This window comes from Arachis stenosperma, chromosome 6, assembly GCF_014773155.1.
Source record: "Arachis stenosperma cultivar V10309 chromosome 6, arast.V10309.gnm1.PFL2, whole genome shotgun sequence".
NCBI classification, from domain to species: Eukaryota; Viridiplantae; Streptophyta; class Magnoliopsida; order Fabales; family Fabaceae; genus Arachis; species Arachis stenosperma.
In genome coordinates, this window is record NC_080382.1 from 63,118,472 (window position 1) to 63,144,062 (window position 25,591).

General features: G+C 40.0%; 2 non-coding genes across 2 annotated transcripts; both read right to left on the reverse strand.

The window, feature by feature from the left end:
- Window positions 1-7,024: 7,024 nt before the first annotated feature.
- LOC130937340 (small nucleolar RNA R71) lies at window positions 7,025-7,132 on the reverse strand. The gene has a single exon (XR_009068561.1). It is a non-coding gene; the product is annotated as a small nucleolar RNA R71 (small nucleolar RNA).
- A 9,151-nt stretch (window positions 7,133-16,283) lies between these two features.
- On the reverse strand, window positions 16,284-16,391 carry LOC130938391 (small nucleolar RNA R71). The gene has a single exon (XR_009069558.1). It is a non-coding gene; the product is annotated as a small nucleolar RNA R71 (small nucleolar RNA).
- Window positions 16,392-25,591: the final 9,200 nt, after the last annotated feature.

The following is a 25,591-nucleotide window of genomic DNA, read 5'->3' on the forward strand; positions in this document are numbered from 1 at the left end:
GATATGATTCTGGAATTTAAAGATTGAACCTTTCTTAACAAGAAAGTAACAAACTTCAAATTTTTGAATCAATCACATTAATTGTTAGTGTAATTTGAAAATTTGAAATAAAATTAAGAAAAATATTTTGAAAAAGATTTTTAAATTTTCGAAAATCATAAGATAAAAATGAAAAAAGATTTGATTCTTTTTGAAAAAGTTTTGAAAAGATAAGATTTTTAAAATTGAAAATTTGACTTGACTTACAAGAAACAACTAATTTTAAAAATGTTTGACAAAGTCAACTCAAATAAGATTTGGTTTTTTTATTTTATGATTTTTTTGTATTTTTATTATTTTTTTTCCGAAAATATTCTTTAGGAAAACGAAAAAGAGAAAAAAAAAATTTTTGAAAGATTTTTTTTGAAAAATTTTTGAAATTAAAACAAAAAGAAAATTACCTGATCTGAGCAACAAGATGAACCGTCAGTTGTCCATACTCAAACAATCCCCGGTAACGGCACCAAAAACTTGGTGTTGTTGCCGGATCAGAAAAACTTGGCGCTGTTGTTGCACGTAATTGTAATTCAAACAATCCCCGGCAACGGCGCCAAAAACTTGGTGGATGAAATTGTGATCATCAACAATGGCTCCAAAGGCTTGGTGCTCTTAAACGTGAATCACATTTTGTCACAACTCCGCACAACTAACCAGCAAGTGTACTGGGTCATCCAAGTAATACCTTACGTGAGTAAGGGTCGATCCCACAGAGATTATTGGTATGAAGCAAGCTATGGTCATCTTGTAAATTCCAGTTAGGTAGATTCAACTGTATTAAGAAATTATAGTAAACAAAAATAAATAAAATAGGATAGAGTTACTCATGTAATTCAATGGCGGGAATTTCAGACAAGTGTATGGAGGTGCTGTGTTCCTTCTAAATCTCTACTTTCCTACTGCTTTTATCCAATCTTTGTCACTCCTTTCTATGGCAAGCTATATGTAGGTCATCACCGTTGTCAATGGCTACATCCCATCCTCTCAGTGAAAATGGTCCAAATGCTCTGTCACAACACGGCTAATCATCTGTCGATTCTCGATCATGTTGGAATAGAATCCCTTGATTCTTTTGCGTTTATCATCACGCCCAACGATCGCGAGTTTGAAGCTCGTCACAGTCATTCAATCTCGTAATCCTACTCGGAATACCACAGACAAGGTTAGACTTTCCGGATTCCCATGAATGCCGCAATCAATTCTAGCTTATATCATGAAGATTTTGATTAAGGAATCCAAGAGATATGCGCCCGGTCTAAGGCAGAACGGAAGTGGTTGTCAGTCACGCGTTCATAGGTGAGAATGATGATGTGTGTCACGGATCATCACATTCATCATGTTGAAGTGCAACAAATATCTTAGAATAAGAATAAGTCGAATTGAATAGAAAATAGTAGTACTTGCATTGAAACTTGAGGTACAGCAAAGCTCCACACCCTTAATCTATGGTGTGTAGAAACTCCACCGTTGAAAGTACATAAGTGATGAAGGTTCAGGCATGGCCGAGAGGCCAGCCCCCAAAACGTGATCACAGGATCAGAAATACAATTCAGGATCCAGGATCGGTCAAAAGACTAGATAGTCAAAGACGTCTAATAAATTAGTAAAAAGTTATATTTATACTAAACTAGCTACTAGGGTTTACAAAAGTAAGTAATTGATGCATAAATCCACTTCCGGGGCCCACTTGGTTTGTGCTTGGGCTGATCTTGATCTATCCATGAGCTGAGGCTTCTCTTGGAGTTGAACGCCAAATTGTAACGTGTTTTGGGCGTTCAACTCTGGTTCGTGACGTGTTTCTCGCGTTTGACTCCAGAATGCAGCATGGAACTGGCGTTGAGCGCCAGTTTGCGTCATCAAATCTCGAATAAAGTATAGACTATTATATATTTCTGGAAAGCTCTAGATGTCTACTTTCCAACGACGTTGAGAGTGCGCCATTTGGAGTTCTGTAGCTCTAGAAAATCTATTTTGAGTGCAGGGAGGTCAGATTCCAACAACATCAGCAGTCCTTTGTCAGCCTTTTATTAGAGTTTTGCTCAGGTCCCTCAATTTCAACCTGAAATTACCTGAAATCACAGAAAAATGCACAAACTCATAGTAAAGTCCAGAAATGTGAATTTAGCATAAAAACTAATGAAAACATCCCTAAAAGTAGCTAGATTATACTAAAAGCTATCTAAAAAAATGCAAAAAAGCGTATAAATTATCCGCTCATCAGCTAGAATCAACAAAGTAGCGTTCTCTGATCCGGAAGATCTGACTTTGTCTGTGGCATTTTGAGTAAGATCACCAAGGGAATGGACTGCTAAAGCTTCATCCCTATTCAGATTAGAAGACCGCTGACCCGTCGTTAGTCATATACAACCTACCATGGAATGAATCAGCAAAAGTTGGAGTAGATGGTGAGAAAAGTTGATCCAAAAGGAAGAAGCATCTCCGAAGCCTCAACTATTCTCATACCATTGAATTCACACCTATCTAGTAACATTTTATTTATTCATTTATTTATTTTATGCGTTTTTCACAACAACAATCATCTTTTCTATCCGCCTGACTAAGATCTACAAGGTATCCATTGCTTGCTCAAACCAATAATCCTCGTGGGATCGACCCTCACTCACCTGAGGTATTACTTGGATGACCCGGTATACTTGCCGGTCTTTCTGTGCGAATATTGCAGAGCCAATTTCGTGCACCAAGTTTTTGGTGCCGTTGCCGGGGATTGTTCGAGTTTGACAAACTACCAAATTATCTTGTTGCTTAGATTAGGTACTTTTTACTATTTTGTTTTGTGTCCTTTGTATTCTTTTAAAAAATTTTCAAAATTTGTGTCTTTTGATTAAGTCTAGTGTCAGTTCTTAAGTTTAGTGTTTGATGAATCCATAATTGATGATAATTTTTTGTTGAAATTGAGTGGATTTCATCAAATAAACCTGCACTTATTCCCTTAAATAGCATGCTTTTGAGCTTTTCTCCTAAATTTTGCTTGATTATGAAAACCTGCTTTTTTGTGCCTAATTTAGCCTATTTTATTCCATTTGCCTTCCATTCAATACCTTGATGTCTTTTGTGCGTGTTTTTAGATGTATAAGGTAGGAATGGCTTGGTGAGATTAGAAGAGGAGCATACAAAGAGAAGGAAGCATGAATATTCAAAGGAGAAGAGCAAAGCGATGTGTACGTATGCGCAGACCTGCGTGCGTACACACAGGCATCAAAGCAGAGCAAAGAGTGCACGTGCATAGCATCTTATGCATTGCGCGACCATCCAGAGCATCGCGAAGTGTTCGTGCACACAGCCTCTTTTGCGTGCGCACAACTAGAAATTTTGGTAGAGTGTGCATGCGCACACGTCTGTTGATGAGCGGATAATTTGTACCCTTTTTTGGCATTGTTTTTAGTATGTTTTTAGTAGTTTTAGTTGAGTTCTTAGTATATTTTTATTAGTTTTTAGTTAAAATTCACTTTTCTGGACTTTACTATGAGTTTGTGTGTTTTTCTGTGATTTCAGGTATTTTCTGGCTGAAATTGAGGGACCTGAGCAAAAATCTGATCCAGAGACTGAAAAGGACTGCAGATGCTGTTGGATTCTGACCTCCCTGCACTCGAAGTGGATTTTCTGGAGCTACAGAAGCCCAATTGGCGCGCTCTCAACGGCGTTGGAAAGTAGACATCCTGGGCTTTCCAGCAATATATGATAGTCCATACTTTACCTAAGATTTGATGGCCCAAACCGGCGTTCAAAGTCACCCTCAGAAATCCCAGCGTTAAACGCCGGAACTGGCACCTAAATGGGAGTTAAACGCCCAAACTGGCATAAAAGCTGGCGTTTAACTCCAAGAAGAGTCTCTACACGAAATTGCTTCATTGCTCAGCCCAAGCACACACCAAGTGGGCCCGGAAGTGGATTTTTATGTCATTTACTCATCTCTGTACACCCTAGGCTACTAGTTTTCTATAAGTAGGACCTTTTGCTATTGTATTAGAGAGCTTTTGATCATGCTTTGATGATTAAACCCTCTTTGGGGGAGGCTGGCCATTCGGCCATGCCTAGACCTTGTTTTTATGTATTTTCAACGGTGGAGTTTCTACACACCATAGATTAAGGTGTGGAGCTCTGCTGTACCTCGAGTATTAATGCAATTACTATTGTTCTTCTATTCAATTCCGCTTGTTCTTTGTCCAAGATATCACTTGTTCTTCAACTTGATGAATGTGATGATCAGTGACACTCATCATCATTCTCACTTATGAACAAGGTGACTGACAACCACTTCTGTTCTACAAGCAAACAAGGCTCTAGTGTTTATCTCTTGGATTCCTGATACACGATGCATGGTTGATCGCCTGACAACCGAGTGCTCGCCTGACAAACGAGCCAGCCATTCCGTGAGATCAGAGTCTTCGTGGTATAGGCGAGAACTGATGGCGGCATTCAAGAGAATCCGGAAGGTCTAACCTTGTCTGTGGTATTCTGAGTAGGATTCAATGATTGAATGACTGTGACGTGCTTCAAACTCCTAGCAGGCGGGGCGTTAGTGACAGACGCAAAAGAATCACTAGATTCTATTCCGGCCTGACCGAGAACCGACAGCTGATTAGCCATATGCTGTGACAGAGCATAGGAACATTTTCACTGAGAGGATGGGAGGTAGCCACTGACAACGGTGAAACCCTACATAAGCTTGCCATGGAAAGGAGTAAGAAGGATTGGATGAAGACAGTAGGAAAGCAGAGAGACGGAAGGGAAGGCATCTTCATACGCTTATCTGAAGTTCCTACCAATGAATTACATAAGTACCTCTATCTTTATCTTTATGCTTTATTCGTATATCACCTATACCCATTTGAGTCTGCCTGACTAAGATTTACAAGGTGACCATAGCTTGCTTCATACCAACAATCTCTGCGGGATCGACCCTTACTCGCATAAGGTTTATTACTTGGACGACCCAGTGCACTTGCTGGTTAGTTGTGCGAAGTTGTAGTGATCACAATTTCGCGCACCAAGTTTTTGGTGCCGTTGCCGGGGATTGTTTTGTGTATGGACAACTGACGGTTCATCTTGTTGCTTAGATTAGGTATTTTTCTTCAGAGTTCTTAAGAAGGAATTCTAGTGTTTCATGATGATCTGTTGAAGTCTGGCTGGCTGAGAAGCCATGTCTAATCTTATTGGACCGAGGTTTCAACTGATCATCACAAGAGCTTGTTGATCTCTATCAATCTTGCTATTGGAGCAATGATCTGCTAAGGCTTGGCTGGCCATTGGCCATGTCTAGTGTTTTGGACCGAAGCTTTCTTTGAAAGCTTGGCTGGCTGTGAAGCCATGTCTAATTCCTGGACCGGAGTCTTAGACTAGCATTGCAATGATTCCTGGAATCCGAATTTAGAATTCTGAAACTTTTATTTTCTATTTCCATACAATTTTCGAAAAAAGCACAAAAAAATTTCAAAATCATAAAAACCAAAAATATTTTATGTTTCTTGTTTGAGTCTAGTGTCTAATTTTAAGTTTGGTGTCTTGCATGTATTGTTTATTTGATCTTGGTTCTATTTTCAAGTCAATAGTACAGGGAACTGAAGATTCAGAACATGCAGCAGAGGAATTACACAGAAAAAGCTGGGCGTTCAAAACGCCCAGTGAAGAAGGACAGACTGGCGTTTAAACGCCAGCCAGGGTACCTGGTTGGGCGTTTAACGCCCAAAAAGGTAGCATTTTGGGCGTTAAACGCCAGAATGGATACCATTCTGGGCGTTTAACGCCAGGATGGCACAAGGGGGAGAATTTGTTTTCAAATCAATTTTTTTTTCAAGTTTTCAAAGTTTTTCAAAATCAAATCTTTTTCAAATCATATCTTTTCAATCAAATGTTTTCAAAATCAATTTCTTTCCTTTTTCAAAGATACTTGCTAACAATTAATGATTTGATTAAACATTTCAAGTATGTTGCCTTTTCTGTTGAGAAAGGTTTAATGTTTGAATCATATCTTTTCTTGTTAGCCAAGTTAGTAATTTTTAAAATCAAATCTTTTTAAAATTGTTTTCAAATCATATCTTCTCAATCACATTTTTTAAAACCAATCATATCTTTTAATCACATCTTTTTCAAAATAATTTTCAATCAAATCTTTTGATTTCTAATTTCAAAATCTTTTTCAAAAAATCACTTGATTTCTTTCCCACTCTTATTTTCGAAAATTAATTAGTGTTTTTCAAAATGTTTTCAATTTCTTTAACTTAATTTTCGAAAATTCTCTTCCCCTCTTCCCACATCCTTCTATTTATGGAGTACCACTCCTTCTCAATGCACAATTCGAACTCTATCTGATTAAGTTCGAATTCTTCTACCTCTTTCTTCTATTTTTCTGTTCTTCTGACACCTCAAGGAATCTCTGTACTGTGACATAGAGGATTCCACATTTTCTTGTTCTCTTCTCTTTCATATGAGCAGGAGCAGAGACAAAGGCATTCTTGTTGAAGCTAACCCTGAACCTGAAAGGACCTTGAAGCGAAAGCTAAGAGAAGCTAAGGCACAATTCTCTATAGAGGACCTAACAGAAATCTTCAAAGAAAAAGAAGACATGGCAGCCGAAAACAACAACAATGTAAACAATGCAAGGAAGGTGCTGAGTGACTTTACTGCACCTACTCCCGACTTCTATGGGAGAAGCATCTCTATCCCTGCCATTGGAGCAAACAACTTTGAGCTTAAGCCTCAATTAGTTTCTCTAATGCAACAGAATTGCAAGTTTCATGGACTTCCACTGGAAGATCCTCATCAATTTTTAGCTGAATTCTTGCAAATCTGTGACACTGTCAAGACTAATGGGGTAGACCCTGAGGTCTACAGACTTATGCTATTCCCTTTTGCTGTAAGAGACAGAGCTAGGACATGGTTGGACTCACAACCTAAAGAAAGCCTGGACTCATGGGAAAAGCTAGTCAAAGCCTTCTTGGCAAAGTTCTTTCCACCTCAAAAATTGAGTAAGCTTAGAGTGGAAGTCCAAACCTTCAGACAGAAGGATGGAGAATCCCTCTATGAAGCTTGGGAAAGATACAAACAATTGATCAGAAAATGTCCTTCTGACATGCTTTCTGAATGGAGCATCATAGGTATTTTCTATGATGGTCTCTCTGAACTATCCAAGATGTCTTTGGATAGCTGCTGGAGGATCTCTTCATTTGAAGAAGACGCCTACAGAAGCTCAAGAGCTAATTGAAATGGTTGCAAATAACCAATTCATGTACACTTCTGAAAGGAATCCTGTGAACAATGGGACTAATCAGAAGAAAGGAGTTCTTGAGATTGATGCTCTGAATGCCATATTGGCTCAGAACAAGATATTGACTCAACAAGTCAATTTGATTTCTCAAAGTCTGTCTGGAATGCAAAATGCACCAAACAGTACTAAGGATGCTTCATCTGAAGAAGAAGCATATGATCCTGAGAACCCTTCAATGGAAGAGGTGAATTACCTAGGAGAACCCTATGGAAACACCTATAATTCTTCATGGAGAAATCACCCAAATTTCTCATGAAAGAATCAAGAAAGACCTCAACAAGGTTTTAACAACAATAATGGTGGTAGAAACAGGTTTAGCAATGGCAAGCCTTTTCCATCATCTTCTCAGCAACAGACAGAGAATTCTAAGCAGAACCCCTCTGACTTAGCAACCATGGTCTCTGATCTAATTAAAACCACTCAAAGTTTCATGACTGAAACAAGGTCCTCCATTAGGAATTTGGAGGCACAAGTGGGACAGCTGAGCAAGAAAGTTACTGAACTCCCTCCTAGTACTCTCCCAAGCAATACAGAAGAAAATCCAAAAGAAGAGTGCAAGGCCATCAACATGGCCGAATTTGGAGAGGAAGGAGAGGAAGTGAACGCCACTGAGGAAGACCTCAGTGGGCGTGCACTGACCTCTATTAAGTTCCCCAATGAGGAACCATGGGAATCTGAGGCTCAAAATGAGACCATAGAGATTCCATTGGACTTACTTCTGCCTTTCATGAGCTCTGATGAGTATTCCTCCTCTGAAGAGGATGAGTATGTCACTGAAGAGCAAGTTGCTAAATACCTTGGAGCAATCATGAAGCTAAATGACAAGTTATTTGGAAATGAGACATGGGAGAATGAACCTCCTTTGCTCACCAAAGAACTGGATGACTTGTCTAGGCAGAAATTACCTCAAAAGAGACAAGATCCTGGGAAGTTTTCAATACCTTGTACCATAGGCACCATGACCTTCAAGAAGGCTCTGTGTGACTTAGGGTCAAGTGTAAACCTCATGCCTCTCTCTGTAATGGAGAAGCTAGGGATCTTTGAGGTGCAAGCTGCAAGAATCTCATTAGAGATGGCAGACAACTCAAGAAAACAAGCTCATGGCCTTGTAGAGGATGTTTTGGTGAAGATTGAAGACCATTACATCCCTGCTGATTTCATAGTCCTAGAGACTGGGAAGTGCATGGATGAGACCATCATCCTTGGCAGATCCTTCCTAGCCACAGCAAAGGCCGTGATTGATGTTGATAGAGGCAAACTGATCATTCAAGTGAATGAAGAATCCTTTGTGTTTAAGGCTCAAGGATATCCCTCTGTCACCATGGAGAGGAAGCATGAAGAGCTTCTCTCAAATCAGAGTCAAACAGAGCCCCCACAGTCAAACTCTAAGTTTGGTGTTGGGAGGCCACAACCAAACTCTAAGTTTGGTGTTGAACCCCCACATTCAAACTCTAAGTTTGGTGTTGGGAGGTTCCAACATTGCTCTGAGAAAATGTGAGGCTCCATGAGAGTCCTCTGTCAAGCTAATGACATTAAAGAAGCGCTTGTTGGGAGGCAACCCAATGTATATTTGACTATTTTCTTTTGTTATTTTATGTTTTATGTAGGTTGATGATCATGAGAAGTCACAAAATCAATTGAAAAAGCAAAAACAGAATGAAAAACAGGAAGAAAAACAGCACACCCTGGAGGAAGAACCCACTGGCGTTTAAACGCCAGTGAGGCTAGCAGTTGGGCGTTTAACGCCCAGTCTGGCACCATTTTGGGCGTTTAACGCCAGAAAGGGGCACCAGACTGGCGTTAAACGCCAGAAAAGGGCAAGAACCTGGCGTTAAACGCCAGGAATGGGCACCAGCCCAGCGTTTAACGCCAGAAATGGCTCAAAACGTGATTTTGAATGCCATTTGGTGCAGGGATGACTTTTCCTTGACACCACAGGATCTGTGGACCCCACAAGATCCCTACCAACCCCACCACTCTCTCTCTCTTCTTCACCCATTCACCAATCACCTCAACTCCTCTTCCCCAAAAACCCTTCACCTATCAAATCCCATCTTTCTCTTCACCACTCACATCCATCCTTCATAAAATCCCACCTACCTCACCATTCAAATTCAAACCACTTTCCCTCCCAAACCCACCCATCAGTGGCCGAACCATGACCCCCCTCTCCTATATAAACCCTTCTTCACCCCTTCATTTTCACACAACCTAAACACCACTTCTCCCCCTCTTTGGCCGAACACAAAAGCCACTTCCTTCTTCCTCATTTCTTCTTCTTCTACTCTCTTCTTTCTTCTTTTGCTCGAGGACGAGCAAACCTTTTAAGTTTGGTGTGGTAAAAGCGTTGCTTTTTCGTTTTTCCATAACCATTTATGGCATCCAAGGCCGGAGAAACCTCTAGAAAGATTAGCAAGGTTAGCCTTTCCTCATCTCATTTGTCACCTCTGTTATTCTGTTGGAGTTGACATAGAGGGAGACATCCCCATTGATGAGGATAAGCCCATCACTAAGAAAAGGATGGAGCACACAAGAGACCCCTCTCATCATGAGATCCTTGAGATGCCTCAAGGGATGCACTTTCCTCCACAAAACTATTGGGAGCAACTGAACACCTCCCTAGGAGAACTGAGTTCCAACATGGGACAACTAAGGGTGGAGCATCAAGAACACTCCATCATCCTCCATGAAATTAGAGAAGATCAAAGAATCATGAGAGAGGAGCAACAAAGACAAGGAAGAGACATTGAGGAGCTCAAGCACTCCATAGGATCTTCAAGAGGAAGAAAGAGCCGCCATCACTAAGGTGGACCCGTTCTTTAATCTCCTTGTTCTTTATTTTCTGTTTTTTCGAATTTTAGTACTTATGTTTATCTATGTTTGTGTCTTGTGATCATTAGTGTCTTAGTGTCTATGCCTTAAAGTTATGAATTTCCTATGAATCCATCACCTTTCTTAAATAAAAAAAATTTGTTCTTAACTTGAAAAAGAGAAAGAATTGCATGAATTTTGAATTTTACAGCAGTTTAATTATTTTGATGTGGTGGCATTACTTTTGTCTTCTGAATGTATGCTTAAACAGTGCATATGTCTTTTGAATTTGTGGTTCATGAATGTTGGCTCTTGAAAGAATGATGAAAAAGGAGACATGTTACTGAGGATCTGAAAAAATCATTAAAATGATTCTTGAAGCAGAAAGCAGTGAATACAAAAAAAAAAAACCGAAAAAAAAAAGAGAGAAAAAGAAAAAAAGAAAGAATAAAGTTGTGATCCAAAGCAAAAGAGTGTGCTTAAGAACCCTGGACACCGCTAATTGGGGACTCTAGCAAAGCTGAGTCACAATCTGAAAAGGTTCACCCAATTATGTGTCTGTGGCATGTATGTATCGGTGGTAATACTGGAAGACAGAGTGCTTTGGGCCACGGCCAAGACTCATAAAGTAGCTGTGTTTCAAGAATCATCATACTTAACTAGGAGAATCAATAACACTATCTGGATTCTGATTTCCTAAAGAAGCCAATCATTCTGAGTTGCAAAGGATAGAGTGAGATGCCAAAACTGTTCAGAGGCAAAAAGCTAAAAGCCCCGCTCATCTATTAATACTAATCTTCATAGATGTTTTTGAATTCATTGCATATTCTCCTCTTTTTATCTTATTTGATCTTCAGTGCTTGAGGACAAGCAATAATTTAAGTTTGGTGTTGTGATGACGGATAATTTGTACCCTTTTTTGGCATTGTTTTTAGTATGTTTTAGTAGTTTTAGTTGAGTTCTTAGTATATTTTTTAGTTTTAGTTAAAATTCACTTTTCTGGACTTTACTATGAGTTTGTGTGTTTTTCTGTGATTTCAGGTATTTTCTGGCTGAAATTGAGGGACCTGAGCAAAATCTGATCCAGAGACTGAAAAGGACTGCAGATGCGTTGGATTCTGACCTCCCTGCACTCGAAGTGGATTTTCTGGAGCTACAGAAGCCCAATTGGCGCGTTCTCAATGGCGTTGGAAGTAGACATCCTGGGCTTTCCAGCAATATATGATAGTCCATACTTTGCCCAAGATTTGATGGCCCAAACCGGCGTTCAAAGTCACCCTCAGAAATCCCAGCGTTAAACGCCGGAACTGGCACCTAAATGGGAGTTAAACGCCCAAACTGGCATAAAAGCTGGCGTTTAACTCCAAGAAGAGTCTCTACACGAAATTGCTTCATTGATCAGCCCAAGCACACACCAAGTGGGCCCGGAAGTGGATTTTTATGTCATTTACTCATCTCTGTACACCCTAGGCTACTAGTTTTCTATAAGTAGGACCTTTTGCTATTGTATTAGAGAGCTTTTGGTCATGCTTTGATGATTAAACCCTCTTTGGGGGAGGCTGGCCATTCGGCCATGCCTAGACCTTGTTCTTATGTATTTTCAATGGTGGAGTTTCTACACACCATAGATTAAGGTGTGGAGCTCTGCTGTACCTCGAGTATTAATGCAATTACTATTGTTCTTCTATTCAATTCCGCTTGTTCTTTGTCCAGATATCACTTGTTCTTCAACTGATGAATGTGATGATCAGTGACACTCATCATCATTCTCACTTATGAACAAGGTGACTGACAACCACTTCTGTTCTACAAGCAAACAAGGCTCTAGTGTTTATCTCTTGGATTCCTGATACACGATGCATGGTTGATCGCCTGACAACCGAGTGCTCGCCTGACAAACGAGCCAGCCATTCCGTGAGATCAGAGTCTTCGTGGTATAGGCGAGAACTGATGGCGGCATTCAAGAGAATCCGGAAGGTCTAACCTTGTCTGTGGTATTCTGAGTAGGATTCAATGATTGAATGACTGTGACGTGCTTCAAACTCCTAGCAGGCGGGGCGTTAGTTACAGACGCAAAAGAATCACTGGATTCTATTCCGGCCTGACCGAGAACCGACAGCTGATTAGCCATATGCTGTGACAGAGCATAGGAACATTTTCACTGAGAGGATGGGAGGTAGCCACTGACAACGGTGAAACCCTACATAAGCTTGCCATGGAAAGGAGTAAGAAGGATTGGATGAAGACAGTAGGAAAGCAGAGAGACGGAAGGGAAGGCATCTTCATACGCTTATCTGAAGTTCCTACCAATGAATTACATAAGTACCTCTATCTTTATCTTTATGCTTTATTCGTATATCACCTATACCCATTTGAGTCTGCCTGACTAAGATTTACAAGGTTACTGATGAGCGGATAATTTGTATGCTTTTTGGCATTGTTTTTAGTATGTTTTTAGAATCTTTTAGTTAGTTTTTATTATATTTTTATTAGTTTTTAATTAAAATTCACTTTTCTGGACTTTACTATGAGTTTGTGTGTTTTTCTGTGATTTCAGGTATTTTCTGGCTGAAATTGAGGGATCTGAGCAAAAATCTGATCCAGAGACTCAAAAGGACTGCAGATGCTGTTGGATTCTGACCTCCCTGCACTCGAAGTGGATTTTCTGGAGCTACAGAAGCCCAATTAGCGCGCTCTCAACGGCGTTGGAAAGTAGACATCCTGGGCTTTCCAGCAATATTTGATAGTCCATACTTTGCCCAAGATTTGATGGCCCAAACCGGCGTTCAAAGTCACCTCAAGAAATTCCAGCGTTAAACGCCGGAACTGGCACCTAATTGGGAGTTAAACGCCCAAACTGGCACTAAAGCTGGCGTTAACTCCAAGAAGAGTCTCTACACGAAATTTCTTCATTGCTCAGCCCAAGCACACCAAGTGGGCCCGGAAGCGGATTTTTATGTCATTTACTCATCTTTGTACACCTAGGCTACTAGTTCTCTATATATAGGACCTTTTACTATTGTATTTGAGATATCTCTGGACATCTAGTTCTTAGATCATTTGGGGGGGGCTGGACATTCGGCCATGCCTAGACCTTGTTCTTATGTATTTTCAACGGTGGAGTTTCTACACACCATAGATTAAGGTGTGGAGCTCTGCTGTACCTCGAGTATTAATGCAATTACTATTGTTCTTCTATTCAATTCCACTTGTTCTTTGTCCAAGATATCACTTGTTCTTCAATTTGATGAATGTGATGATCCGTGACACTCATCATCATTCTCACCTATGAACAAGGTGACTGACAACCATTCTTGTTCTACAAGCATGAGAGGCTTAGTGAATATCTCTTGGATTACTGATACACGATGCATGGTTGATCGCCTGACAACCGAGTGCTCGCCTGACAAACGAGCCAGCCATTCCGTGAGATCAGAGTCTTCGTGATATAGCAAGAACTGATGGCGGCATTCAAGAGAATCCGGAAGGTCTAACCTTGTCTGTGGTATTCTGAGTAGGATTCAATGATTGAATGACTGTGACGTGCTTCAAACTCCTAGCAGGCTAGGGCGTTAGTGACAGACGCAAAGAATCAATGGATTCTATTCCGGCCTGAACGAGAACCGACAGATGATTAGCCTATGCTGTGACAGAGCATCAGGGACGTATTTTCACTGAGAGGATGGGAGGTAGCTGCTGACAACAGTGAAACCCTACACGCTTGCCATGGAAAGGAGTAAGAAGGATTGGATGAAGACAGTAGGAAAGCAGAGAGACGGAAGGGAAGGCATCTTCATACGCTTGTCTGAAGCTCTTGCACCAATGAATTACATAAGTATCTCTATCTTTATCTTCATGCTTTATTCGTTTATCACTATACCCATTTGAGTCTGCCTGACTGAGATTTACAAGATGACCATAGCTTGCTTCATACCACCAATCTCCGTGGGATCGACCCTTACTCGCGTAAGGTTTATTACTTGGACGACCCAGTGCACTAAGTTTTTGGCGCCGTTGCCGGGGATTGTTCTTGTGTATGGACAACTGACGGTTCATCTTGTTGCTTAGATTAGGTATTTTTTTTCGAAATTCTTGAGGGTGAATCCTAGAGTTTCATGATGATTTGTTGAAATCTGGCTGGCTGAGAAGCCATGTCTAATTTCATTGTACCGAGGTTTCAACTTATCATCACAAGAGCTTGATGATTTTTATCAATCTTGCTTTTGGAGCAGTGATCTGCTAAGGCTTGGCTGGCCTTTGGCCATGTCTAGTGTTTTGGACCGAAGCTTTCTTTGAAAGCTTGGCTGGCTGTGAAGTCATGTCTAATTCCTGGACCGGAGTCTTAGACTAGCATTGCACTGATTCCTGGAATTCTCATTAAGAATTTTGATATCTTTTTCCACTTAATTTTCGAAAAACACAAAAAAATTTTAAAATCATAAAATCCAAAAAAATATTTCTTGTTTGAGTCTAGAGTCTCATCTTAAGTTTGGTGTCAAATGCATGTTTTTGTTATATTTTTCGAATCCATGCATGTATTTCTTTGTTTTGATCTTTGAATTCTTTTGGCTTGAGTGTTTTTGTGTTTATAGTGTCAGTAGTATACAAACTGCTAAGTTTGGTGTCTTGCATGCATTGTTATTTCATTCTTGTTGCATTTTGATTATTAAAAATCCAAAAATATTTTTAATTTGTGTCTTTTCAAGTCAATGATACCAAGAATTGAAGATTCAGAACATACTGCAGAGGAATTACACAGAAAAAGCTGAGCATTCAAAAATGCCCAGTGAAGAAGACAGACTGGCGTTTAAACGCCAGCCAGGGTACCTGGTTGGGCATTTAACGCCCAAAGAGGTAGCATTTTGGGCGTTAAACTCCAGAATGTATACCATTCTGGGCGTTTAACGCCAGGATGGTGCTAGGGGGAAGATTTTGTTTTCAAATCAATTTTTTTTTCAAGTTTTCAAAGTTTTTCAAAATCAAATCTTTTTCAAATCATATCTTTTCAATCAAATGTTTTCAAAATCAATTCTTTCCTTTTTCAAAGATTCTTGCTAACAATTAATGATTTGATTGAACATTTCAAGTATGTTGCCTTTTCTGTTGAGAGAGGTTTTAAATGTTTGAATCATATCTTTTCTTGTTAGGCAAGTCATTAATTTTTAAAATCAAATTTTTTTAAAAAAATTGTTTTCAAATCATATCTTTTAAAATTGTTTTCAAATCATATCTTCTCAATCACATCTTTTTAATCACATCTTTTTTCAAATTAAGTTTTCAATCAAATCCTTTTAACTTCTAATTTCAAATCTTTTTCAAAAAAATCACTTGATTTCTTTTCCACTCTTATTTTCGAAAATCAATTAAGTGTTTTGCAAAATGTTTTCAAAATCTTCTAATTAATTTTCGAAAATTACTCCCCTCCTTCTCACATCCTTCTATTTATGGAGTCCACTCCTTCTCAATGCACAATTCGAACCTTACCTAATTAAAGTTCGAATTCTTCTTCTCCTTCTTCTTTCTATTTTTCTTTTTCCTCTGACACTTCAAGGAATCTCTATACTGTGACATAGAGGATTCCACATTTTCTCTTTCTCTTCTCTTTCATATGAGCAGGAGCAGAGACAAAGGCATTCTTGTTGAAGCTGACCCTGAACCTGAGAGAACCTTGAAGCGGAAGCTAAGAGAAGCCAAAGCACAACTCTCTTTAGAGGACCTGACCGAATTCTTCAAAGAAGAAGAACACATGGCAGCCGAAAACAACAACAATGCCAACAATGCAAGGAAGGTGCTGGGTGACTTTACTGCACCTACTCCCGACTTCTATGGGAGAAGCATCTCTATCCCTGCCATTGGAGCAAACAACTTTGAGCTTAAACCTCAATTAGTTTCTCTAATGCAACAGAATTGCAAGTTCCATGGACTTCCAATGGAAGATCTTCATCAGTTCTTAGCTGAATTCTTGCAAATCTGTGACACAGTCAAGACTAATGGGGTAGACCCTGAGGTCTATAGACTGATGCTATTCCCTTTTGCTGTAAGAGACAGAGCTAGAATATGGTTGGACTCTCAACCTAAAGAAAGCCTGGACTCTTGGGAAAAGCTAGTCAATGCCTTCTTGGCAAAGTTCTTTCCACCACAAAGATGGAGTAAGCTTAGAGTGGAAGTCCAAACCTTCAGACAGAAGGATGGAGAATCCCTCTATGAAGCTTGGGAAAGATACAAACAATTAATCAGAAGATGTCCCTCAGACATGCTTTCTGAATGGAGCATCATAGGTATCTTCTATGATGGTCTCTCTGAACTATCCAAGATGTCTTTGGATAGCTCTGCTGGAGGATCTCTTCATCTGAAGAAGACGCCTACAGAGGCTCAAGAGCTAATTGAAATGGTTGCAAATAACCAATTCATGTACACTTCTGAAAGGAATCCTGTGAACAATGGGACTAGTCAGAAGAAAGGAGTTCTTGAGATTGACACTCTGAACGCCATTTTGGCTCAAAATAAAATATTGACTCAACAAGTCAATTTAATTTCTCAAAGTCTGTCTGGAATGCAAAATGCACCTGGCAGTACTAAGGATGCTTCACCTGAGGAAGAAGCTTATGATCCTGAGAACCCTTCAATGGAAGAGGTGAATTACCTAGAAGAACCCTATGGAACACCTACAATTCTTCATGGAGAAATCACCCAAATTTCTCATGGAAGAATCAAGAGAGACCTCAACAAGGTTTCAACAACAATAATGGTGGAAGAAATAGGTTTAGCAATAGCAAGCCTTTTCCATCATCTTCTCAGCAACAGACAGAGAGTTCTAAGCAGAATACCTCTGACTTAGCAACAATGGTCTCTGATCTAATCAAACCACTCAAAGTTTCATGACTGAAACAAGGTCTTCCATTAGGAATTTGGAGGCACAAGTGGGACAGCTGAGCAAGAAAATTACTGAACTCCCTCCTAGTACTCTCCCAAGTAATACAGAAGAAAATCCAAAAGGAGAGTGCAAAGCCATAAACATGGCCGAATTTGGAGAGGAAAGAAAGGAAGTGGACGCCACTGAGGAAAGCCTCAATGGGCGTGCACTAACCCCCACTGAGTTCCCCAATGAGGACCATGGGAATCTAAGGCTCAAAATGAAACCATAGAGATTCCATTAGACTTACTTCTGCCTTTCATGAGCTCTGATGAGTATTCTTCCTCTGAAGAGGATGAGTATGTCACTGAAGAGCAAGTTGCTAAATACCTTGGAGCAATCATGAAGTTAAATGACAAGTTATTCGGAAATGAGACTTGGGAGGATGAACCTCCTTTGCTCACCAAAGAACTGGATGACTTGTCTAGGCAGAAATTGCCTCAAAAGAGACAAGACCCTGGAAAGTTTTCCATACCTTGTACCATAGGCACCATGACCTTCAAGAAGGCCCTGTGTGACTTAGGATCAAGTGTAACCTCATGCCTCTCTCTGTAATAGAGAAGCTAGGGATCTTTGAGGTACAAGCTGCAAAAATCTCACTAGAGATGGCAGACAACTCAAGAAAACAAGCTTATGGACTTGTAGAGAATGTTTTGGTTAAGATTGAGGACCACTACATCCCTACTGATTTCATAGTCCTAGAGATTGGGAAATGCATGGATGAAACCATCATCCTTGGCAGACCTTTCCTAGCCACAGCAAAAGCTGTGATTGATGTTGATAGAGGTGAAATGATCATTCAAGTGAATGAAGAATCCTTTGTGTTTAAGGCTCAAGGATATCCCTCTGTCACCATGGAGAGGAAGCATGAAGAGCTTCTCTCAAATCAGAGACAAACAGAGCCCCCACAGTCAAACTCTAAGTTTGGTGTTGGGAGGCCACAACCAAACTCTAAGTTTGGTGTTGAACCCCCACATTCAAACTCTAAGTTTGGTGTTGGGAGGTTCCAACATTGCTCTGAGTATCTGTGAGGCTCATTGAGAGCCCTCTGTCAAGCTACTGACATTAAAGAAGCGCTTGTTGGGAGGCAACCCAATGTTATATTTTATATATTTTCTTTTGTTATTTTTTGTTATTTTGTAGGTTGATGATCATGAGAAGTCACAAAATTAATTGAAAAAGCAAAAACAGAATGAAAAACAGGAAGAAAAACAGAACACCCTGGAGGAAGAACTCACTGGCGTTTAAACGCCAGTGAGGGTAGCAGTTGGGCGTTTAACGCCCAGTCTGGTACCATTCTGGGCGTTTAACGCCAGAAAGGGGCACCAGACTGGCGTTAAACGCCAGAAAAGGGCTAGAACCTGGCGTTAAACGCCAGGAATGGGCACCAGCCCGGCGTTTAACGCCAGAAATGGCTCAAAACGTGAATTTTGATGCCATTTGGTGCAGGGATGACTTTTCCTTGACACCACAGGATCTGTGGACCCCCACAGGACCCCACCACCACTCTCTCTCTTCTTCCCCCATTCACCAATCACCTCAACACCTCTTCCCCAAAAACCCTTCACCTATCAAATCCCATCTTTCTCTTCACCACTCACATCCATCCTTCATAAAACCCCACCAACCTCACCCTTCAAATTCAAACCATAATAGCCGAACCTCATCTCCCCTCTCTCCTATAAATACCCTTCTTCACTTCTTCATTTTCACACACCCTATACAACACCATCTCCCTCTTCTTCATTTCTTCTTCTTCTACTCTCTTCTTTCTTCTTTTGCTCGAGGACGAGCAACCATTTTAAGTTTGGTGTGGTAAAAGCGTTGCTTTTTCGTTTTTCCATAACCATTATGGCATCCAAGGCCGGAGAAACCTCTAGAAAGAGGAAAGGGAAGGCAAAAGCTTCCACATCCGAGTCATGGGAGATGGATAGATTCATCTCAAGGGTGCATCAAGACCACTTCTATGAAGTTGTGGCCTTGAAGAAGGTGATCCCCGAGGTCCCCTTTTCACTCAAAAAGGGTGAATATCCGGAAATCCGCCATGAGATCCGAAGAAGAGGTTGGGAAGTACTTACCAACCCCATTCAACAAGTCGGAATCTTGATGGTTCAAGAGTTCTATGCCAATGCATGGATCACCAAGAACCATGATCAAAGTGTGAACCCGGATCCAAAGAATTATCTTACTATGGTTCGGGGAAATACTTGGATTTTAGTCCGGAAAGTGTGAGGGTGGCGTTCAACTTGCCTATGATGCAAGGAGATGAACATCCTTACACAAGAAGGGTCAACTTTGATCAAAGGTTGGACCAAGTCCTCACAGTTATATGTGAAGAGGGCGCACAATGGAAGAGAGATTCAAGAGGCAAGCCGGTTCAATTAAGAAGGCATGACCTCAAGCCCATGGCTAGAGGATGGTTAGAGTTCATTCAACGCTCAATCATCCCCACTAGCAACCGGTCCGAAGTTACTCTAGACCGAGCCATCATGATTCATAGCATCATGATTGGAGAAGAAGTGGAAGTTCATGAAGTTATAGCCCAAGAACTCTATAAAGTGGCGGACAAGCCTTCCACCTTGGCAAGGCTAGCCTTCCCTCATCTCATTTGTCACCTCTGTTATTCAGTTGGAGTTGACATAGAAGGAGATACCCCCATTGATGAGGACAAGCCCATCACCAAGAAAAGGATGGAGTACACAAGAGACCCCTCTCATCAAGAGATCCCTGAGATGCCTCAAGGGATGCACTTTCCTCCACAAGACTATTGGGAGCAAGTAACACCTCCCTAGGAGAATTAAGTTCCAACATGGGACAACTAAGGGTGGAGCACCAAGAACACTCCATTCTCCTCCATGAAATTAGAGAAGATCAAAGAATCATGAGAGAGGAGCAACAAAGACAAGGAAGAGACATTGAGGAGCTCAAGCACTCCATAGGATCTTCAAGAGGAAGAAAGAGCCGCCATCACTAAGGTGGACCCGTTCTTTAAATTCCTTGTTCTTTATTCTTCTGTTTTTCGAATTTTAGTGCTTATGTTTATCCATGTTTGTGTCTTATGATCATTAGTGTCTTAGTGTCTATGCCTTAAAGTTATGAATGTCCTATGAATCCATCACATTTCTTAAATAAATCGTTCTTAATTGAAAAAGGAAAAGAATTGCATGAATTTTAAATTTTATAACAGTTTAATTATTTTGATGTGGTGGCAACACTTTTGTTCTCTGAATGTATGCTTGAACAGTGCATATGTCTTTTGAATTTGTGGTTCATGAATGTTGGCTCTTGAAAGAATGATGAAAAAGGAGACATGTTACTGAGGATCTGAAAAATCATTAAAAATGATTCTTGAAGCAAGAAAAAGCAGTGAATACAAAAAAAAAAGAGAAAAAAAGAAAAAATCGAAAAAAAAAGAGAGAAAGAAAAAGAAAGAAATAAAGTTGTGATCCAAGGCAATAAGAGTGTGCTTAAGAACCCTGGACACCTCTAATTGGGGACTTTAGCAAAGCTGAGTCACAATTTGAAAAGGTTCACCCAATTATGTGTCTGTGGCATGTATGTATCCGGTGGTAATACTGGAAGACAGAGTGCTTTGGGCCACGGCCAAGACTCAATAAGTAGCTGTGTTCAAGAATCATCATACTTAACTAGGAGAATCAATAACACTATCTGGATTCTGAGTTCCTAAAGAAGCCAATCATTCTGAATTCCAAAGGATAGAGTGAGATGCCAAAACAATTCAGAGGCAAAAAGCTAAAAGCCCCGCTCATCTAATTAATACTGATCTTCATAGATGTTTTTGGAGTTCATTGCATATTCTCTTCTTTTTATCTTATTTGATCTTCAGTTGCTTGGGGACAAGCAACAAATTAAGTTTGGTGTTGTGATGAGCGGATAATTTGTATGCTTTTTGGCATTATTTTTAGTATGTTTTTAGAATCTTTTAGTTAGTTTTTATTATATTTTTATTAGTTTTTAATTAAAATTCACTTTTCTGGACTTTACTATGAGTTTGTGTGTTTTTCTGTGATTTCAGGTATTTTCTGGCTGAAATTGAGGGATCTGAGCAAAAATCTGATCCAGAGACTCAAAAGGACTGCAGATGCTGTTGGATTCTGACCTCCCTGCACTCGAAGTGGATTTTCTGGAGCTACAGAAACCCAATTAGCGCGCTCGCAACGGCGTTGGAAAGTAGACATCCTGGGCTTTCCAGCAATATATGATAGTCCATACTTTGCCCAAGATTTGATGGCCCAAACCGGCGTTCAAAGTCACCTCAAGAAATTCCAGCGTTAAACGCCGGAACTGGCACCTAATTGGGAGTTAAACGCCCAAACTGGCACTAAAGCTGGCGTTTAACTCCAAGAAGAGTCTCTACACGAAATTTCTTCATTGCTCAGCCCAAGCACACACCAAGTGGGCCCGGAAGCGGATTTTTATGTCATTTACTCATCTTTGTACACCCTAGGCTACTAGTTCTCTATATATAGGACCTTTTACTATTGTATTTGAGATATCTCTGGACATCTAGTTCTTAGATCATTTGGGGGGGGCTGGCCATTCGGCCATGCCTAGACCTTGTTCTTATGTATTTTCAACGGTGGAGTTTCTACACACCATAGATTAAGGTGTGGAGCTCTGCTGTACCTCGAGTATTAATGCAATTACTATTGTTCTTCTATTCAATTCCACTTGTTCTTTGTCCAAGATATCACTTGTTCTTCAATTTGATGAATGTGATGATCCGTGACACTCATCATCATTCTCACCTATGAACAAGGTGACTGACAACCATTCTTGTTCTACAAGCATGAGAGGCTTAGTGAATATCTCTTGGATTACTGATACACGATGCATGGTTAATCGCCTGACAACCGAGTGCTCGCCTGACAAACGAGCCAGCCATTCCGTGAGATCAGAGTCTTCGTGGTATAGGCAAGAACTGATGGCGGCATTCAAGAGAATCCGGAAGGTCTAACCTTGTCTGTGGTATTCTGAGTAGGATTCAATGATTGAATGACTGTGACGTGCTTCAAACTCCTAGCAGGCTAGGGCGTTAGTGACAGACGCAAAAGAATCAATGGATTCTATTCCGGCCTGAACGAGAACTGACAAATGATTAGCCTATGCTGTGACAGAGCATCAGGGACGTATTTTCACTGAGAGGATGGGAGGTAGCTGCTGACAACAGTGAAACCCTACACGAGCTTGCCATGGAAAGGAGTAAGAAGGATTGGATGAAGACAGTAAGAAAGCAGAGAGACGGAAGGGAAGGCATCTTCATAAGCTTGTCTGAAGCTCTTGCACCAATGAATTACATAAGTATCTCTATCTTTATCTTCATGCTTTATTCGTTTATCACTATACCCATTTGAGTCTGCCTGACTGAGATTTACAAGATGACCATAGCTTGCTTCATACCACCAATCTCCGTGGGATCGACCCTTACTCGCGTAAGGTTTATTACTTGGACGACCCAGTGCACCAGTGACCATAGCTTGCTTCATACCAACAATCTCCGTGGGATCGACCCTTACTCGCGTAAGGTTTATTACTTGGACGACCCAGTGCACTTGCTGGTTAGTTGTGCGAAGTTGTAGTGATCACAATTTCGCGCACCATCTGTGCGTACGCACAAGTACCCGCACATGCCTTCATTAAAAATGCATGTGACTTGAACTTTTGATGGATTGGAGGCCCAATTCTGAAGCCAATAGCTTATAATGAACGGGGAAAACATTGAGGAACTATACCATACCATAGCATATCATTAGAATAGTTTTAGGAGGAGTAGTAGGAAGTATTTAGTTAGTTTTTCTCTAAGTTTTCTCTCAACACTATTAGGGTTTACATTAGAGTTTTATAATTCAAGTGCCATTTCCATTTTTTATCTTGGATTTTGCTAGCCTCCATTGTAAGTATTTCTTAATTACTACTCTTTATAGTTATATTTCTCACACTCTTTCTTGTAATTAAAGTCATAGTTTCAATATATATATATATATATATATATATATATATATATATATATATATATATATACTTTTTGCAATTTTGATTTCTTGTTGATGATTTTGATGATTGATGATTGTTCTATGTTTGTTTGAGTTAGTATTGTTGATTTTGATCAATTATTGCTCATAGTTTCAAGCATTTTCTCATTTTTCCATGTTTAGTGTTTTTCCCCACCAAGTATTTAACAAAATGTCAATTTTGATTCTGGGCTAATTTACCATCTCTTGGCTTGGAAAAAATGAGCAATTGGGTTCCTAGAGTTGGAATGTCTAGCATTTAGTGATAATTCTTGGATTGTTAATTGTTCTTGTTCCCACTAATGCTAACTTGTTACTAAGGTAATTAGCAAGTGAGTTAGGATTTGTGGGTTAAGAACACTTATACTCATTTAACTTACTCTCCGATGTGAGGGTTGACCAAGTGAGATTAATCCATTCTAATTGTCATAGTTGTGGTTTCAACAAGGAAAGGACCGTTAGCTCATCCCAAGCCAAGATTCTATTTATGCATTGAATTATTCACACACACACGTACATCAATCCTTTTTATACCTTACTTGTCTATATTACATAGCTAGTTCTTTAATTTCTTTATTAGTTCATTATTTGTAATTTTGAATGCTTTTTGTTTCTTTATTTTTTCATCTCTTTATTGAAAACCCTTTGAGCATCACAACTGAAATTATACACTCATTGGTCTCAAGTGTCCTTGGGAGACGACCCAAGAAGTAAAAACTCCCGGAATTAAATTGGTTTTGAATAGTGACATCTTTTGAATCCAAACTTTGATTAAGGGGATTGTTCATCGGTCTAGGCTATACTTGCAACGAAGAGACTCTTATTTTAATTATTTCTAGATCGACAATAAATCGCCCTTCATCAAGTTTTTGGCGCCGTTGTCCGGGAACACATTAAGTGCAATGAGTTTTATAATTTTGGTTGTTGTGAATATGTGAATAGTGTGAATATTTGATTTTCATTTGCTACTTGATACTAATTGATAGATGGTGCCTCTATCTAGCTAGTTTTAGTAGTTATTGACTATTAAGTTGTTTTTGTTTATTTGCTTATTCTTGTTTTGCTTATTTTTGTTTATTTGCTTATTCTTGTTTTGCTCTGGGTAATTGCATGCTTTCATTGATTCCTCAGTTGAATGACACGGTCACTTCCAGACCTGAGTTTGGCCCCTTTTGATCTGGAAATAGAAATAACTTTAACTCATATTAGGCAAGTTTAGTGCTGGCTAGCTTTTGTGAATAGTAAATCGGGCTCTCTTGAAGAGCAAACCAATTCACCATCACCTTCAAACCGTGACCCTCATTCTTCAAATAACGAGAAAACCTTATATTCTTTTGTGGGGAGTGCAGAAGTTTCTTTGAGTGAATCAAGTGACAGCACTATGGTGGAACCACCTCGTAGAATCACCTTGAAGGAAGCCAGAGCTCCAGACATAAACTTGCAACCGATACAAATTTGGTATCTGAATTTGGATCCAAATTTTGAGCTCAAGACGGCCTTGATAAACTTGCTTCCCAAGTATAATGGGCTACTGGGAAAAGACCCTCTCAAGCACCTAAAAGACTTTCAAGTTGCATGCTCTACTGCAAGGAGACATGGCTCGGATGAAGTTGCAGTTATGGTTTTCGCTTTCCCTTTCTCTTTAGAGGGAAAAGCGAAAGAATGGTTTTATACTCAACCGGAGCATGTTATTTCTAATTGGGACTTGCTGCGTAAGGAATTTCTGGAAAAGTTTTATCCACCTCAAAAAATAAATCAGTTATGGAAGGAAATTTCATGCATCATGCAAAGAGATGGGGAGACTCTTTATGAGTATTGGGAAAGATTCAAAAAGTTGTTGAAAGCTTGCCCCCACCACCGCATTGATGAATTAGTGCTTATCAGTTACTTTTGCCAAAGGATGAACTCTCAAGTCAAGCTTCTTCTTGATCCCGCAAGTGGAGGATCCTTCCCCAAGAACAAGACCATTGAGGAAGCTTGGGAAGTCATTGCAGATTTGGCAAACTCTACTCAACACTCAAGGGAAATAAATTCCCAACCAAAAGCTATAAGTGAAGTCTCATCTTCCGGAGATGCCATTTTGACCAAGACCCTGGGTGAAATGACGATCTTGTTGAGGCAAATCACCCAAGGCCAACAAATTCCCCAAGCATTGCTATCTCCTCCACCTTAACCTCCCAAAATAGAAGGAGCACCAAGATCATGTGGTATTTGTGCTTGTAACGGTCACTACACCGATGAGTGCCCCTAAATTCAAGAGGACACTACATTGGCAGTGGCTAATCCTTACCCACAAAGGTCCAACTACAATCAAGGATCTCATCAACATGGGGGAACCAAAATCAAGGATGGAAGGATAACTCTCATCAAAGGTGGAACCAAGCCTCTCAAGCTCAACCCTATCTAAGCCAACAAGTCTACTATCACTAACCTTCCCAAGGTCAACCACAATACCAATAATCCTACCAACAACCACCACAACCTCACTACTCACCATACTAAGCACAAATCCCA